A 19,130-nucleotide genomic window follows, 5' to 3' on the forward strand; every position below is an offset into this window, starting at 1 on the left:
TTTAGAAAAATGGTAACCTAAACCCTGTATAAGAGACTGCAAAAGAGACATAGGCATTTAGAACAGTCTTTGGGACTCTGTGGGAGAGGGTGAAGGTGGAATGATTGGAGAGAACGGAATTGTAGCATGTATATTATCATAAGTGACCAGTCCAGGTTCGACGCATAAATTTTCCTCTGTTCATTTCTTTGCATTTGTGCTTTTTTAATAAAATTCTTTTTTAGAAATAAAATTCTTTAAAAAAAATAAATAAATAAACTACAGCTCTGAATTAATGTTTTCAGAGAAAGGTGGTTGGGGGGAAGCCCTGTAAGTATTAGAGGACTTGGTAAGAGGCGTAAGATAGTAAGGCAGTCAAACTCCTGTTTTCCTTGGGGTAAATGCTCGGGTTAGTCCAGGGGGTTCCTCGAGTCCTGATTAGCCTTTGCCCATCAGGCCTCTTCCCCAATTGACCTTTGCCACGGGTAGGATTTCCCTCACTGGCTCCCGGCACAGCACAAATGAGGTCATCTCCAGTGGTTACACCTGTACAGGCAAAGCTAACCCAGGCGACTTGGAGTCTTGCTTTCCAAACTGCACTGCAATTTGGGGAGCTACGGCATCCAACAGAGAACAGTCCTCGGAATACCACATTCATTCCACGCCTGACCATAACACCACATCAGCTCGGAAGCACCCCACATCTCAGAACAGAAATTCAAGTCACCTGCCTTTCATCCTGAAGTATGTCATCCAGAGAAATGGGCACACAGGAGGTTCTAAGACCTTTAACTTCTTCCAAGGCAGCTACCTGTTGGCAGCAGATTTCTCCTTGACGGAGAGGGCACATCTCAACCTGAGCTCCCGGAAGCAGCCCCGGTTGCTCCCACAATGCATTGTGCGGCGTAGGTTTCCCCAAGGGTGCTAAGCCTCCAGGTACCAACCTCATGGGGAGGGGCTTTCACTCTGCAAGGAAAAATGGATCATTCCTTTCATCTATTTCAGTAAATAAAGAGGGGGGAGGGCTTCCCTGGTGACTCCATGGTAAAGAAACCGCCTGCCAGTGCAGGAAACAGGGATTCAATCCCTGGTCCGGGAAGATCCCACATGCCCTGGAGCAAGTAAGCCCCTGGGCCACAACTACTGAGCCTGTGCCCTAAAGCAGGGGAGCCTGACTACCGAAGCTCTGGAGCGAAGAGTCCGTGCTCTACAAGAGAAGCCACCCAGTTAGAACCGTGCACGCCACAAGGAGAGGAGCCAGTGATCACCACAACCAGAGATAAGCCCACGCAGCAACTGAAGACCCATAACAGCCAAAAATAAATAAAGAAAAGTATTTTTTTAAAAAAGAGAGAGGATTCTTTGTGAGTACTCTGTCCTGATGAAACAATAGAGCTGTTTGGAAAATCATGAAATTCCTCCTGTGCAAAGCAATGATATGTAAGCAATGAAACTCAAGAACATTTTCCTCAGTATTTGGAAGCCAGGTTTTCCTCCATCTGTAAATCCTACTTAATCCAGGTTTTTTAAAAAACCCAGAGAAAAACATAAGATACCTTTAGTTTATATATCAGCTACTAGGTGGTTCCTTACCCACTGTATGCTGCAAATTTCTTTAAAGATATTTTCTAGCTTAAAAATTACAGAAATACTTTCAATTCTCCTTTTCAACTGCTGCTGTACCTGCTAAGTCATTTCAGTCGTGTCCGACCCTTTGCGACCCCATAGACAGCAGCCCACCAGGCTCCCCCGTCCCTGGGATTCTCCAGGCAAGAACAGTGGAGTGGGTTGCCATTTCCTTCTCCAATGCATGAAAGTGAAAACTAAACACAAGTTATGCTGTTTTTCATATTGGAGGTCTGGGCTAGTTGTATTTAAAAATATGCATTAACTCAATAGAACAAAACTTTAAAAACCTTAGCACGGAAAGAAATGCTAGAGCTCAATTTCCCCAACCTCTTCACTTAAAAAAAAATAGTAATAAAAAGAAAGTATTCAACTAGGGAATTTTGCTCATTGGATATCATGGGTGGATGGGCTTAGATGAAGGGCCATATTGTAATCACCTATGGACAGGGAGGCCTGGCGTGCTGTGATTCATAGGGTCGCAAAGAGTCGGACATGACTGAACAACTGAACTGAACTGATTATCAGAAGAAAGTTTTTTAATAAGGAGGTAAGAATTTGCTCTGTTGGGGAAATAAGCTAAGATTAAAAGGGTCTCAATGAAATAGGCAATTACTATGAAATATGGCCCCAGCGTATGCTGGCCTCAGGGACATACCACTGTGGAACGTGGTACAGAAGCCAGGCAACATTGGTATGGCAGTACCAACAGGAGAAAGCTGGACAGACCACTTCACTTGGTTCTCTAAACAGAGACAAAGCCAAGAAAAAGGGAGGGACTGTGTAAATGATCCTCAACCAGTCATTCTTCTTCAGTGACTGAAAACCTCAAGTCTGACAGCACCAGTTTCTTTTGCTAAAGACCACCATCTGGAGTGAAATTGCCTCATCCCATCAGCATCAGGGCCCTCATTATTCTCGACAGGGCATTTTAATGTGTCTGAATCCCAAAGACAATGCAAGAAGTCTATGTACAAGCCCAACCCAGACACCAGAATAATGCTGGCTCGTGCCGTCCATGGTCAGATGCACAGACACCTGCGTGACTGTGTCCCCAGCCCCCACAGGCTGGAGGTGGGAAAGTGCCAGAAGGATGCCTGAGTACAGCTGAGCATGGCTGTATCTGAGACGCAGCCCCTTGCATCTATCATGTTGGCAGAAAATCCCATCTGAGCAGAAACACCTGGAAATCAAAGAGAAGAGCAACATTGTTGGTCCTACAATGCCGGTCCCATAGTTATCACAAAAGGAGGTGGGTAATCTTGCCAGCACAGCTTGCCAGCTCTCAGCCCCACACTCTGATCTGCTTGCCACCATGGCCCTGACCTCCAAACAGCAGAGGTTATAATGTTGGCAGAGCTAAAGCAGAGTTAAAGCTGTGTTGCTACTGAACACGAAGCACTAGCCATAGAAACAGAGGCATAGGGATGGGACACAATGACAAAGAAGCCGCCAGAAGGCAAAGGGGAAGGAATGTAGAAGAGCCACATTCCTCCTGCCAGCCGGCCCCCACCCCATTCCTCTTGAGCAGTAGCTACACAAGTAATTAGCCAGCCACTTTCCTTAACAATAGGGTTCCTGGAGTACTCCTCAGTCCCTGGTATTAGGACACTAAGAGGAGAGTTGTTTCTGATAAAATGGGGAGGCGGAAAGAATCTTGAGAGAGGTTTCAGAACAGAATCCAGATTTGAGCAGGTCAGTAATAACAATGAGAATAACAGCTAAATGTACTGTGTGTTTACATAGTTTAATTAACTGTGTTAACTGCTTATGTGGATTATATAATTTAATTATAAAATTAACTAGACGGGAAGGAAGGTACATAAAGAAAGCATTGCAGAAGGGAAAGGTAAGGACGAGAGAACGTGTCATGTTCAGGAAATGGTGAGATAGAAAAACTAAGGAGCAGGTGAGAGAAGAATCATGCTGGGATGGCATACTCTTCTCAGAAGCCTCTCTTGGCCTTCCCCATTCTGATTACTCACTGTATATTATCCCCTCCACACTTAAAATGCACACTTTGTTGAAAGTGTCTGTCGGGATTACAAGTAGCTGGAAGTATCAGACACCTAAAATAATAGACAGGTGGCAGTTTATTGATCTTTCACAGAGAAGCCCAGGGGTAGCTGCCCAGGGCCGTGGGGCGGTCCCGTAAATGCAGGGCCCCCAGTCGCCCTCAGACTCTGCTCCACCATTCCCAGGTGCGGCCCTCATCTGTGTGGTCCAGCATGGTCGCGGAAGCCCCAGCAATTACATTCACATCCAGTGAGTGAGAAGAAAACATGAAAAAGAAAGGCTGCTGCTGCTGCTAAGTCACCTCAGTCGTGTCCGACTCTGTGACCCCATAGACGGCAGCCCACCAGGCTCCGCCGTCCCTGGGATCCTCCAGGCAAGAACACTGGAGTGGGTTGCCATTTCCTTCTCCAATGCATGAAAGTGAAAAGTGAAAGTGAAGTCGCTCAGTCGTGTCCGACTCTCAGTGACACCATGGTCTGCAGTCCACCAGGCTCCTCCGTCCATGGGATTTTCCAGGCAAGAGTACTGGAGTGGAAGAAAGGCTGAAGGAGACATAACCAACATATAAGGGAGGTTCTAGAAACTTCCTCGTACCCAGGACAGTCCAGACTTGGCACTGGCCCTTGGCACTGACAAGAGAAGCTGAGAGATGCATCTTTACCCTGGGTGGCCAACTAAAAACTGGAATTCCGTTACTGAGGAAGGAGCGGATGTGGAGGGACACCTACTAGCCTCTGCCCATAAACGTTTATTTAATCTCTTGTTTCTAGGGCATTTTCTTTGACTCAACCAGATCACAACTTCCTTAAGAATAAGGGCTGTCTTCTACTCTTTAATGTGTTTCAAGGCATCTAATACATACCAAGCATCCAATAAATGATGTAGGAAAAGAACTGATGAGTGACAAATGAAACAAGCAAATTCTTATAAATCTCTGTGGTGTTTATGGAGATGATTTTCATGGCTGAGCTCCACACAAATAGTGTGACCATAAGATAATGAAACTGATTTCTTTTTCCAGTATGTATCATGGAAAGATACTTTCTGAAAGCCATGATCATAATACCATTAGAAACAGAATTTTGTTTAAACAAACAAACCAGACCCCACATAACAAAGATGAGTCTTCACATTCAGAGCAATCTTCAGAGCCCACTACATGTTCTCTTTTATAGTAACCAATGGTGCTGAATCCTCTGTCTTGTGAGGGTGTGTTTGGAATTTGGAAAAGTGATCCAGAACCAACTCTGATGAATAATAAGCTAGATAATTCAACTATATCACACCATTTTTTAAAATTATAATGATGAAGTAACTCGTCTAAATTCTTCATATGCTTTTTAAATGCATGTGAAAAGTAATTTCAGGAATATAATTCCTAAAATATTTTAAAGAATGCTGAATTAGCTAAATGTCACAATTAGTAGTTACTTATGTTACATTATTTTAGTAGAATAATAACACAGACATGTTAAGCATATTAGCATAAAAATGTTATATTTATATGTGTGTACTATGTATACATACATACGTGTGTATTATGTATACATACACACCTATAGCCTGTTATTTAATGAACAGGATTATACATTATGGATAATGCAAGTTACCATTTTATATTTCTTTGTATATATGTTTGTACATATGCTACATATATAGATACACATATACATATATGCACACACATGTATGTATAAATGTATCCTCCTTATTATTTGACAGGATTATCTAAAATGGATAAGCAAAATATTTACCAATTCAGACCTTCCACAGTATAAAGCACTTACTAGGTTCAACATTATCACCAATAGTTATTGAAAAAGCAAACCAAAACAAGCAAATAAAAAGAAAATACACTGATAGCAAATAAAAATACAGTACCAATATAATCAGTTTAAATCAAATAATAATGTCTTTTGAGAAAAAGCAAAGGCATTTTACAGACATCAGTTTTCCTAGGGGAAAACACAGGCCACATCTCTTCTGCCAGCAATTCTTGGCTGTTTATGCAATGCTGAGCCATTATCTGATATGTGGAGAATTTTATATTAACCACAAGGAAAAAATTGAATCAATAATGCTGCTTAGAATGGACACAGCACTTCTCATCTTCCTAGCACTTTACCAAGATTGATGAATTAAGCCTTTCGTGGTCCCAATGAGACTAAAACACAGTTATACTCTTTCACTCAGGAAGAGACAGAGATAGGAAGTCAAGTCAATTGTCCTCAGCTCCACGAGGGTTAGGGTCAGGGCAAGGACCAAGGCAAGAACCAGCGTGTGGAGTCACTAGGACCACACCCAGCACACTCAAGCCTCCCACCCCAGAGACCTGGACGCGTGCCCCCTGTCTGAGCGAGGGTGCAAAATGTGTTTTCAAGTCAAATATCTATCCATAAACACACATTGATTTTCTTTAATTATCTCCACAGAGCAGACTTGATTCTGAAGAACTTTTGTGATTTGAAAAATGTATCACCTATTTGTCACACATGCATAATTTATGAAGGCCCTTTCACTCTGGGTCCATAGTCCAAAACCGACAATCTGTGAGTTATTAACATGTTATTAGATATACCCTATTAAGATCTGCAGACTTCCAGCCCCTTACTCAAAGACACTACTTAAATTTTCACTTGCATTATTAAGCTCAGAGGATTCTGACTCAAACACCATCCGATGAATTCTTTCTAAGGGACTGCCTGATACAATGAAACTATCAAAAAAATTATCCTTACTTCCATAATTAAAGCCTTTAGTTTAAAACAAGCATGCTTTACATGGAATGTGTTTCAGTCACTTTCTTTCCATGCATCAGTTCGGTTCAGTCGCTCAGTCGTGTCCGACTCTTTGTGACCCCATGAATCACAGCACGCCAGGCCTCCCTGTCCATCACCAACTCCTGGAGTTCACTCAAGCTCATGTCCACAGAGTCAGTGATGCCATCCAGCCATCTCATTCTCTGTCATCCCCTTCTCCTCCTGCCCGCAATTCCTCCCAGCATCAGAGTCTTTTCCAGTGAGTCAACTCGTCGCATGAGGTGGCCAAAGTATTGCAGTTTCAGCTTTAGCATCAGTCCTTCCAATGAACACCCAGGATTGATCTCCTCTAGAATGGACTGGTTGGATCTCGTTGCAGTCCAAGGGACTCTCAAGAGTCTTCTCCAGCACCACAGTTCAAAAGCATCAATTCTTCGGCGATCAGCTTTCTTCACAGTCCAACTCTCACATCCATACATGACCACGGGAAAAACCATAGCCTTGACTAGGCGGACCTTGGTTGGTAAAGCAATGTCTCTGCTTTTTAATATGATATCTAGGTTGGTCATAACTTTCCTTCCACGGAGTAAGCGTCTTTTAATTTCATGACTGCAATCAGCATCTGCAGTGATTTTGGAGCCCCAAAAAATAACGTCTGACACTGTTTCCACTGTTTCCCCATCTATTTCCCATGAAGTGATGGGACCAGATGCCATGATCTGAGTTTTCTGAATGTTGAGCTTCAAGCCAAACTTTTCACTCTCCTCTTTCACTTTCATCAAGAGGTTTTTGAGTTCCTCTTCACTTTCTGCCATAAGGGTGGTGTCATCTGCATATCTGAGGTTATTGATATTTCTCCCAGCAATCTATATAATTTGGAGTCTTTTATGTTTTTAAACTTGAAGTGGTTTCATACTGTATGTATAATTGTGCCACTTGCTTTTTTTGACCCAACATGTTTTTGAGATATTTTCATATTGATACATGTTGTTCTAGTTCATTCATTTTAACTGCTGCATGAATACTGTATGATTGATTATAGCACAATACATTGATCAGTTCTCCTATTGGTGAATATTTAGGCATTCTTTTTTACCTGAACTCAAACAATAACTCCAGTGAACATCCGTGCATTTTTCTATCTCCTGATGTACATGTGTGAGAGCTTCTCTGAGGGACAATGTTTATGTAAAATGTTTTGACACATTACGGGAAGGTAGTCCACTAAATTGAACTTATATTTTAATTGTGACGACAATGACAGTGACATGTTTAGGTTACAGGGAATAGTTCAAAGTCACCATTTTCAGGACATATATTAAAAAATAAATGAAATCAATTTTGTAGAAATGAAGAATGGGCATTTAGAGGTCAACCAGAACTTGGTCAAGTTTTTAATTCAGTGGCTGAAGCTCTGCAGGGTCTGATCTAAACTGAAAATCTGGTTGAAAGAGCTAAGCATTTCTAATTTAAGATATATGCCAAGTAGACCTAAATAGCAAAGAAAAACAGGAATAGATGTACTAAGAGAAAAAAAATATACTGACATGTTCAGGTTAGCATCTCACTGAATAAGTTTCCCAAACCCCTGAGGTTCATCCAACATGAAGAATTACATAGAATTATCTATAGATCAATGAGATTTTTCAAGATCTTATTTTTCTTTCCTAATTTTTTTCTTTCTCAAAACTAACAGTCTTGGGCCAGACTGGAGTCAGGATTTCCATTCACTTCCTAGTGCTGCTATTTTCTTCATCACTCATCAAGAAAACTCAAACAGCCACCTTGTCAGAACTTGCCCTTTGGCTAAGTGAACTGAGAATGAAAAACCCTTCTAAACTGAACAGCAGTCCCATGTGGGCACATGGCAAGGCTTCAGTGGGAAGAAATTAAGTACAAAATTCATTCCCTCTAAGGCTGACTAAGGGTGAAAGCCTTTCATCTCCCCACCTGCCTACAAAATGCAGAGCAACGCTTTCTAACAGTCCAAAGAGACCCCAAAAATCACACCCTCAATACTACCAATACCAATCTGCCACCCAGATATACAACCTGGCATGTACCTGGAGTCAGTGGAACACGGATATTTTTTATTTACAATGGAATTGGAGATCCTCTCATTTAAACCCTATGTTTTGCAGAAATGGAAGTCCATTGATACTAAACGCCTTGTTGAGGCTTACTCAGTAACTATCGGTATACAGACTCCAAATTCTCTACATCCTGGGCTTTGTCTTGCATTATGTGGCTTTTCATATACTGTTATTACATGATGACAATTAAAAATACTCATTCTTTATTAAATTTTTATTACTAGAAGTTTGCCAAAAATTTTCAGGAACAGTACTTTCTGATCATTAGAAACTTCCAGTGGAAGATTATATTAACATTCTCAATCATGTGCTGTGCCTTCTGGCCCATTGTTGCCAGGCTTGACTACGTGATGTGCTTTGGCCAATGACATGCAAGCAGAATTGAAGCATTTAACTTTCCAAGCAGAAGCTTTAAAGGGCATTGCATATTTCCTCTCTTTCTTTTCTTCCCTCTGCTATAAGACAAACATGTCCCAGACAGGGGCCATTCCCTCAGCCTAGATCCCAAGATGAGGAGGAGACATGAAGAAGAGCTGGCCCTCACTCATACTGGCACATGGAGAATGAGAAACAAATCTTTGCTGTTTTAAGTCATTAGTAGTTCAGGGTTCTTTGTTATTGCAACATCACCTAATGAAAGCTGACTGATACAGTTACCAAACAACTGAAAATCACAAAAATGGTCAGTCATCACAAAACAAACTCATATAAAATTGTGAGTAGCAAGACCAACCTCGTGTTTTTGGAGATGAAGACAAGTCATAATGCATTTTTTTTTAATGTATTCACTTTCACATTGTTCAGAATTTCCAAGAGCAGTGTGGAAAGTTGGCTATGGGATCATTAATAGGTGCTTTTCATGATGTTCTATATCATCACCCATGGCTTCTAGAAAGGAGGCTATAGAGTAAGAGCCATTGAGAAATTCAACACACGAAGAGCCAAGACTTTGGGGGCTGAAGGCTCAAGCTACTTTTCTCTGTGTCCATCCATGATGGTGGTTCCCCAGCAACCACTGTCTCAGAGGCTAGCCTGTTATCATCTGTATGAACCCAGCAATGAAATCCACCCTGCTGGGGTAAGAGAGGCAGTATGGCCCTCAGCAAAGCAAGTCGCTTGTCTCCCTCCCTTCAGGGACAGTACACAGCCCACTCCATCATTCAGCTAAGATCTGTTGAGTGCCAACTATGTACAAAGTGCTGTTAAGCCTGAGGATATAAAAAAGAACAAGACTTCCCTGGTGGTACAGTGGAAAGGAATCTGCCTGCCAACGCAAGGGAAACAGGTTTGATCTCTAGTCTGGAAAAACTCTATATGTCTTGGAGCAACTAAGCTCATGTGCCACAATTACTGAAGTCTGTGTGCCCAGAGCCTGTGCTTTGCCACAAGAGGAGCCACTGCAGTGAGAGGCCCATGCAACTAGAGAGAAGGCCCCATTTATTGCAACCAGAGAAGCCCGCACAGAAACAAACACCCAGCACAGCCAAAAATAAGTAAATAATTTAAAACAAAAAAAAGAACAAGACAGACAAGGTCCCTGACCTCAATTAACTTATATTTTAGTGGCATACAGACAAAAACCAAGTAAAGTAATAAAGATTTTGTAAAAAAAAAAAATATATGGAAAATAAATTAGGTGCTGTAGGAAGGAATTACAGCCCAAATTGTTTTAGATAGTAAAAAGCCTTCTTAGAACATGATATTTTAGCTAAGATCTGAAGGATGAGATGAATTTGGTCATACAGAGAAAAAAACTGGGAAAGTGTGCTCCAAGCAGTTGGGGCAGGAATTGTCAACACTCTGGGGCATGGACAAGCGTGAGGTGTGCAGGGGACAGACAAGCCTTCAGGGAAGTGAGCTTGTGCCTTGGGTCCCGGAACCAAATGCAGCATGAGGATAATCCAAAGTGAATGAGAGTCAAGGAACAAACCATGGGTAAACAGGCTATCCAGATGCTTTAAAGCAAGAAGCAGACACTTTTCGGGCTTAACTGAACATTGACTCCGTCAACGTGATGCTGTGGCTTTGCTGATGCTGAATTTGGTTCAGACCTGGAAAACCAAAGGGCACAGTACACAGAAGGTTAGGTTAAGTCTTGAAGTGAGTCCTATGTGTAAAAGACTTGAGGTACAGCCAAAATCTGGCTGCTTACTTAGACACAGCAGGCACCTGTCCTGTTCTGGGCGGACACGCCATGGTGGGGACTAGCAGAGAGGGAAAAGTCCTACCATAATAGACTGCATCTGCTCCTGGCCTCCGTGGCCACCCCTCTTCTGAAAAGTTCCTAGGCTTTGATGACACCAATCAGGGTGTGGTGTGGTGTGTGTATGTGTGTGTGTGAGAGAGAGTTTTCTCCTGTTGCACACCCATAGCCCAAGGACACATTGCAAGTGTGGCTACAGCCCCGTAACTAGGGGGTAGAGAGGATGAGATGAGATTGAAGTGTAGAGAAGGGACAAGACCACACAGGACCTTACAGTCTCTGGGAAGACATCTGGGGTTATTCTGAGGACAGTAGGAAGGCAACAGGATACCTTCAGAAGGGCACAGAGTCTGATTTCTGCTTCATACAGATCATTCTGACTGCTGTGCATGGAGCAGGTAAAAGGAGGCAAGAAGGCATGTGATGGGTACAGTCGAAGTGGACAAAAGGTCGCAGTGCAAACACCAGGGCGGCGGCAGTGAGGAGGCAACGGTGGATGGTGTGGCAGATACTTGGTAAGACTTGGTGATGGACTGATGAGGGAAAAGAGAAGAGTGATTTCTGGGATTTTGCTTGAATGACTAGATATATAACAGTGCCATTTACAGAGTCTTCAGCAGAGAAGCAGACTTGGTAGGAGAAAAATGCGGAAATTAGAAGTTCACTCTTAACCACAGTAGATTAGTAAAATCTACCTAAAATACCCAGGTAGTGCCAAGTGGACAACTGGATATACAAGTGTGGAGCTCAGGGCACGGAACAGAGCTGTGGGTATGGAGAAGGAGTTACCAAGACATGGATGGTGAGAAGAAAACAAGCTTCATATATTGTTTAGAAATTATTCTTGTAGAATCACAAATATATTTTCCTCAGATAAACTCCACGACAAGAAAGCCAAGACAAAGGGCTTTAATGGTTCCTGACTAGAAGCTGGGTTTATGAATTTATGTAGAAACAGTGTCATGGGACAAAGTGAGTGAAGTCATTAACAGGGCTGGTGGGCACATGACTGCTTAGGCACATAAACTCTATCTGCTACCCAAACATATTCTAATATATACAATTTCTTATAACAGTATATAGTGAATAAATGGAATTCCCCACAACAAATATGTAAAACAAGCTTTGCAGTTACCATAGCCTCGAGGTTAAAGATGATTACAATAAACCTGTATAATAAGGAAGGGAAATATCCCAGGCGAATTCTTTACCTTCTCAGCAAGCAACCCCGCCAGAAATTTAGTTTCACAGGGAGAAAAGCAAGTATTTATAGATCTAACTTTAACAAGACTTTTAACCCACCTGGCTAATACACTTGATGTTTTGTGCCTTTATTGTGCATGGTGCGTGCAAAGTCGCTTCAGTCACATTTCTTTGCAACCCTATAGACTGCATCCTGCCAGGCTCCTCTATCCATGGGATTCTCCAGGCAAGAATATTGGCATGGGTTGCCGTGCCCTCCTCCAGGGGATCTTCCAGACCCGGGGATCAAACTTGCTTTTCTAATGTCTCCTGCATTGTCAAGAGGGCTCTTTACCACTAGCACCACCTGGGAAGCCCCATGCCTTTATGGTAACTACTTCTAAATATTCTCATACCTTATCCCTTATGTTCAAAGCAAAGGATAAGGAGTAACTCGATGCTTTGCCTTCTCAGATACACTTGTGTCAACAATCTTCCTTCCTCTCAAAATTTCCCATTAAGTACTATTTCTCATTATATTTCCTGGCCTACCATTTCAATACCATGTGTGAGCCAAGGTTTTCTCAAAGTGCTTTGGGCTATGCCCAACTTCTCCTTTCACAATGGACTGGATGTAATTGCCGTGAAAACAGTACAGTCATACGGGGGGAAGTTCTGGAGCTTGGCCACAGGGATATTCAACATTAGAGATCCGGTTGAGCAGAGTGACACAGTGAGTGAGGCTGAAAAGAGTGAAGGAGGAGGCGTATTAGGAAAGTGTGGTATCAGAAAAACTGCTCTGGCTGTTTGCTGTTTTTGCTGACCCAGAGTCAGTCTTGTGGTAATAGGACCTCAAATATGCTTTAGGGGAACCACCCTTTCCTCTCTCTAATACACGGGATTGGGGTGAACCCAGCTCTCTCTTAGGTGCAGCATTTAACCCCAGCCCGAGCCAATCAATGCCTTCCATCCCCTGACCATAGAGGTTGGTTCAGCAATGGACACTGAGCTTAGGATAAGACAACAGGACCAATCACTGCTAATCCCAGGACTTCCTGGGTGAGGCATAATTTTTCTCGCCAGAGTTGCACATAATTAAATGAGAGAGTGGAGTTTATGGCAGCCATCTTGTCACTGTGAGGGGAGAGTATGTTTGAGAATGGAGCCAATTTGGAGAAAGTGGAGCCAAGAAATACATATAAAGAAAGCAGTCTTAGTAACTCTATCTGAGCTCCTGAATCAGACCATGTCTAAATCCAGCATCACCAGGACAGTGATTATATGAGCCAATAAATTATCATTTAGCTTTGTCACCATTCTCACCAGCAGTGAAGTCTTAACTAATGGAGAAAGCAAGAGACGAGACACTTCAAGGAGTATTGAACTGCAATACGATTAGAGGTTTAAATCAAGTCAGAGAACTTGCCAAGTCCAGAGAATTTGGAAACTTGGCGGCTATCAAATGCCTTGACAAGATAAGTTTTGGTGCAGTGGCACATTGGAAACTAGATCCGGGTGGCTCTGTGGAATATCCTCCAAGAATGTGTATTATCAGTAATGGCTTCTAGTGGATAAAATGGGGCAGAAGGAGCCCTGGTTGGAGAACCAGAAGATCTGGACCTCAGATATGGCAGCCACTAACCAGCTGTGTCTCCCTGGGCAACCTGTTTAATCTCCTGGGGTGTAAAAGCTGCCTCATCTATCAAGTGATTACCCCTGCCTTACAGCCAGGATCCCTCTAGCTCTAAAACTCTCAGTATTTCTAAAGTTCTCAGTGTTTTGTTAAAATTCAGCACACTTGTTCTGTTCTGAAACTTAGTGGAAGAATAAGTCATCCAAATGTACCCAGGTTCCATTAGCATTCTCTCCAATGTTGCTAACTTAAATTCTTCTTGGTTGCTGTCTATTTCATAATAGCATTTCACTGAAGGTCAAATCACGAATGTGGTTGGCTTGGGCAGGGCATTGGGGTGTGATCCCTGCCTCTGGCATACTAGACTCTCTTCTCTGTGACCATCCACGGCTGACACTGTACCCATGTGTCCTGTTTGGGGTTGTCCACTCTGCTTCTATTCTCATCATTGGTCTCATACAGAAGACACAATTTATGGCTCCATAATATCTGGCCAGGGGAGTTTCACAGGCCTTTTGAACCTCTAAAAGGAAAAGATATTGGCAGAGTCTTCCACTCTTCAGGCTTCCCTAGTAGCTCAGTTGGTAAAGAATCTGCCTGCAATGCAGGAGACTCTGGTTCAATTCCTGGGTCAGGAAGATCTGGTGGAGAAGAGATAGGCTACCCACTCTAATATTCTTGGGCTTCCCTTGTGGCTCAGCTGGTAAAGAATCCGCCTGCAATGTGGGAGACCTGGGTTCGATCCCTGGGTTGGGAAGATCCCCTGGAGAAGGGAAAGGCTATCCCCTCCAGTATTCTGGCCTAGAGAATTCCATGGACTTTATAGTCCATAGGGTTGCAAAGAGTTGGACTCCTTTTCTGCTCTTGACTTCACACCATGGGCCTGCCCCATTGCAAACTGAACATTGTCCAGGAAACAAAACATGCAACAAAGGTCAGTGGCTATTAAAAGGCATTTTTATTTAGCTCAATCAGGAACAGGATAGGAGAGGTTAATTTTTCAACAGAATAACATACCGTATATATCAGCACTAACAATGAGGTTTTATTTCCCTGAGTCAGCTTTAAAAATAATGTTGACTTTTATGGTCGATACATTATAGATCACCATATTTATGTCAGAACATATTGGCATGAAAATAAATCAATGAAAATATTAATACGTGAGCCTTGTGTTTAAATGAAACCCCTTGCAACTCCACACCTTCCCCTCGTATTTCACTATGGCACTTTCTGAGTCCTCACCTCTGACATGTTTTACTGAACATGACATCGAGGTCTGATTTTTCTCTCTGCAACTCCTGTTTTTCATATGTCTTGCATATAATGAGGTTCAAAAAATATCCAGTTGGTTCTTTTACCATAAACATACATATCTGGATTCCATCATTAATAGGTCTGTCGATTCAAACATATAGTTTATGCATGAACAAAATATCTCAGAGTCAAATCTCTGACTAGTATACTATTAATAAATGAAACTCTCTGGGTTGGAGACCACCTTCAAATATTATGTTTGCTATCAACAATCACTTTTAAGAATCATGATAAGTTTCTGTTATAAATATGCATTTTAGAAAGCAAGTTCACAATATAGACATTATTAAAGAAAACTGGGTTTAGTGAAGAAGAAAACCCATTCTCTTAAGCGCATCTTCTCTAACACTCTTCTGTACTCACAGAACATGCCAAGTGCCAGCTGCTCACAGCCCTCTTCTGAGGGGGAATCATCTTTCTCAAAGCCTCCCCAGAAACAGCAACCATTGGTGTGCCTCCATCAAGTGTGGCCTGCTCCTACCTCCATGATCCCACCCCAGTGGCCCCTGGGCACCATGAAGGAGCCACCCAGGTAGCCAGCAGGTGTGCAGACCCACAGCGTGCCAGAGGCCTGCTGTGGCAGTCCTATCCAAACAGGAATAATGGTGACCACCTGGACCAATCAGAGTCTCTTGGGGAAAATTCCCATGTTTCCGTGGGCAGAGTCAGCCATCAGGAGCGGTGATGGAAGGCGAAGGAAGCTCAGAGGGAAAGCTGAGTCAGAGGAAGCAAGGAGGAAGCAGGAACTGAACAGAAAAGCAACAAAATAGAGGAAAAAAAGAAACGGGTGAAGGTGTCGGTTAGAGCAGCAGAAAAAGAGGTCACTAGGGGTAGTCCTCAGGTCCTCCCCCCTATTTAATTCACCAGCTCCTCCCCAATATTTAATTCACCAAAAACTCACATTCATTTCCCTCCTAAATATCCACTGAATACACCCAGAGCTCTCTGGGCGAGGGTGTAGGCCCACACCACTCGGGTCAATGCTCCCATGATGTCCCTCTTGGACTAGAGCAAAACCCTCCACCTGTCTCCAGTGCTCCCTGCTCTCCACTCTCTGCTGCTGCTGCTGCTAAGGCACTTCAGTCGTGTCCGACTCTGTGCGACCCCACAGACGGCAGCCCACCAGGCTCCCCCGTCCCTAGGATTCTCCAGGCAAGAACACTGGAGTGGGTTGCCATTTCCTTCTCCAACGCATGCATGCATGCTAAGTCGTTTCAGTCGTGTCTGACTCTGTGTGACCCTATGGACAGCAGCCCACCAGGCTCCTCTGACCATGGGATTCTCTAGGCAAGAACACTGGAGTGGGTTGCCATTTCCTTCTCCAATTCTCCACTCTCTTTACATCATCTAATCCAGTCATGCCATTCTGTGTTTCTTAGACACACACACACACACACACACACACACACACACACACACACACACACATTAAAGCCTTCAGTAGGAAAAATCAATAAGATCTAAATGGGGAAGGCTTTCATATGCTAATTGGAGAAGGAAATGGCAACCCACTCCAGTATTCTTGCCTGGAAAATCCTATGGACAGGGGAGCCTGGTGGGCTACAGTCCATGTGGTCGCAGAGTCGGACATAGCTGAGGAACTCCACTTCACATGCTAATACAGAAGAATATCTTTATGACCTCAGGGTAAAGAAGGAGTCTTAAACCAGAGACAAAAGGCACAAACCATAAAAGCAATATTGATCATTTCAACTATGCTAAAATGAAGAACTTTGTTTCATATATACATGTATATATATATGCCCTAAAGTCCGGGACAGCTGGAGTAGGAAAACAAAGACTTGAAACATGAGTAACAGAAAACATTTTTATCCAAAATATGTAAAGAACTCCTAAAACTCAATAACAAAAGGACAGACAACAGAAAAAAAAAAAAATGACCAAGAAGAAACTGCAAGAATCACTTCACACAAAGAAGCAGGTCCAGATGCAGCAGGAGCCCCTCTCCCACATAGAAGCAGCACAGAGCATGTGGGGAAGGAGGAGAATACCTCATAGGGCAAAAAAAAAAAGCCAAAAAGAGGGTTCAGTGAGACAGTCTGATGCCAGAGGGTAAGAGTGGACGAAGGCAGTCCTTCTTTCACCAGGTCACTCCCCTTGTCCCTCACCCCTGCTACCTGGAGTTGCCCTCCCAAACACGATGGTACCACATCTTCCTCCTTCTCCCTTCACGTGCTGAGAGTCCAGAGCCACTGTAGATTCCTCCCTCCACACCCCCCATCCCGCCTTAGCAACACCCTAGCAACAGGAAAGGCTCTGACAGTGGACCGCACATCCATCAGCATGTTAGTGCTGTAAACGGCCCTTTAGGGAAGCTGTAAGAGGAGCCTGATGCCGGAGGGTAAGAGTGAACGAAGGCAGGGTCCCGAGATACAAGCTCTCTACTCTGCTGATGCCTTGGGCAACTTTACCACTAGTTCTTGAGCCCCAGGCTCTGCCACTGATCTCCTCTCTTGCCCCAAACCAAAGCAGCTTTCTACATTTCTGCACACAGTATACAGGCAAAGACTCAGTCATGATGCATTTAAAGATCTTTGATGCCAGATGAAACGAAAAGGAAAAAGTTTCCTAAAGATCTCCTTTCAGGGTCATGACTCCAGAGGAAATGATGGACTTCCAGAGCCATAGGACTTTATAGCTATTTTTACTGCATCATTAATGTAAAAACAAAAAAATCTGATTTCAAAGTCATTGAGGGGGTGGCATTACACTTTCGTATAGGTGAAGTAAAAAGACTACTTCTTCTGTAGTGATTATTTTTCCAGACAGTAACATTAGTTTCAGAGCAGCCACCTTCTCTGTTGTGACAATACAGTGTCAGAGCAATGCTTCCCAATCACTCCGTGTTTACACTAATTTGAAGCTGCCAATTTTGTCAGATCCTTGTCAACAGAAAACAAAAATGTGCAAGCTGCTATATAAATTAATTATTGAAATTAAGTACTCAGAGTCTCTAGATATTCTAAATTATTTAAAGGATCCAATTTGCTTTTCCCTGTGAAAAAATAAAAGCCCTTGTATTCTTATGTTTGGAGACAATTCACACATGGAAAACAGATCTAGGTACACAGCAGGCATAAGCCCACACTGCAAAAATATAATACAAAATTATTAAAAGGCTAATCAGCACCTTTTATCTTAAGGCTCAAGGTATAGTGTAAAACTGGGTTGCTATGTAGGTCTCATTCTTGAGTTTTTTTTCAAGATTTTTTTCTTTTTTGATGACCATTTTTTTAAGTCTTTACTGAATTTGTCACAATATTATTTCCGTTTAATGTTTTGATTTTTTGGCCATGAGGCATGTAGTATCATAGCTCCCTGACCAGGGATCGAACCTGCACCCCCTGCATTGGAAGGTGAAGTCTTAACCACTGGACTACAAGCCCCTCGACAGTTTTTTAAAACTCAGATCTGTCCTCTCTCTCTTTACCATTATCTCCAGATCATGTTTTTTGAGCTAGGGTTCTGCAATGCAGGAGACCTGGGTTCAATCCCTGAGTCAGAAAGATACCCTAGAGAAGGAAATGGCAACCCATTCCAGTATTCTTGCCTGGAGAATTCCATGGACAGAGGAGCCTGGTGGGTTACAGTCCATGGAGTCGCACAGAGTCAGACATGACGGAGTGAGTAACACTTATACTCTGTCATCTATAAAACGCATTACCTCTAGTGACTTCAGGGATGACTTGATTTTCTATTTCCCTTCTTTCTTTGTTATGTGATTAGGTGAGTGAGATGGGGGAAGGTAGCTTAAAAAAAAGAAATCCTCTGGAAATCTGGGAATTTGCTGTCTCCGCTTTGTAAAGGAAGCCAAGGCTTTCCCCCAAAACATCACAGATAGGACTTCCACTGCACCTCGGTTTGCTCAGCTGTAAAATGGTGAAAACTCAACGTTCAAAAAGCTAAGCTCATGGCATCCGGTCTCATCACTTCATGGCAAATAGATGGGGAAACAATGGAAACAGTGACAGACTTTATTTTCTTGGGCTCCAAAATCACTGCAGATGGTGAAGAACTGACTCATTGGAAAAGACCCTAATGCTGGGAAAGACTGAAGACAGGAGGAGGAGGGGACAACAGAGGATGAGATGGCTGGATGGCATCACCGACTTGATGGACATGAGTTTGAGCAAGCTCCGGAAGTTGGTGATGAACAGGGAAGCCTGGCGTGTTGCAGTCCATGGGGTTGCAAAGAGTCGGAAATGACTGAGTGACTGAACTGAACCAAACTGAAAATGGGGGAAATAATTCCGGCCATGCCTATCTCACAAGATCTTTTTATAACTCAATCTCAGCAAGGC

Source organism: Moschus berezovskii, chromosome 1 (genome assembly GCF_049115385.1).
Source record: "Moschus berezovskii isolate FMDL1 chromosome 1, NW_MosBer_1.0, whole genome shotgun sequence".
Lineage (NCBI taxonomy): Eukaryota > Metazoa > Chordata > Mammalia > Artiodactyla > Moschidae > Moschus > Moschus berezovskii.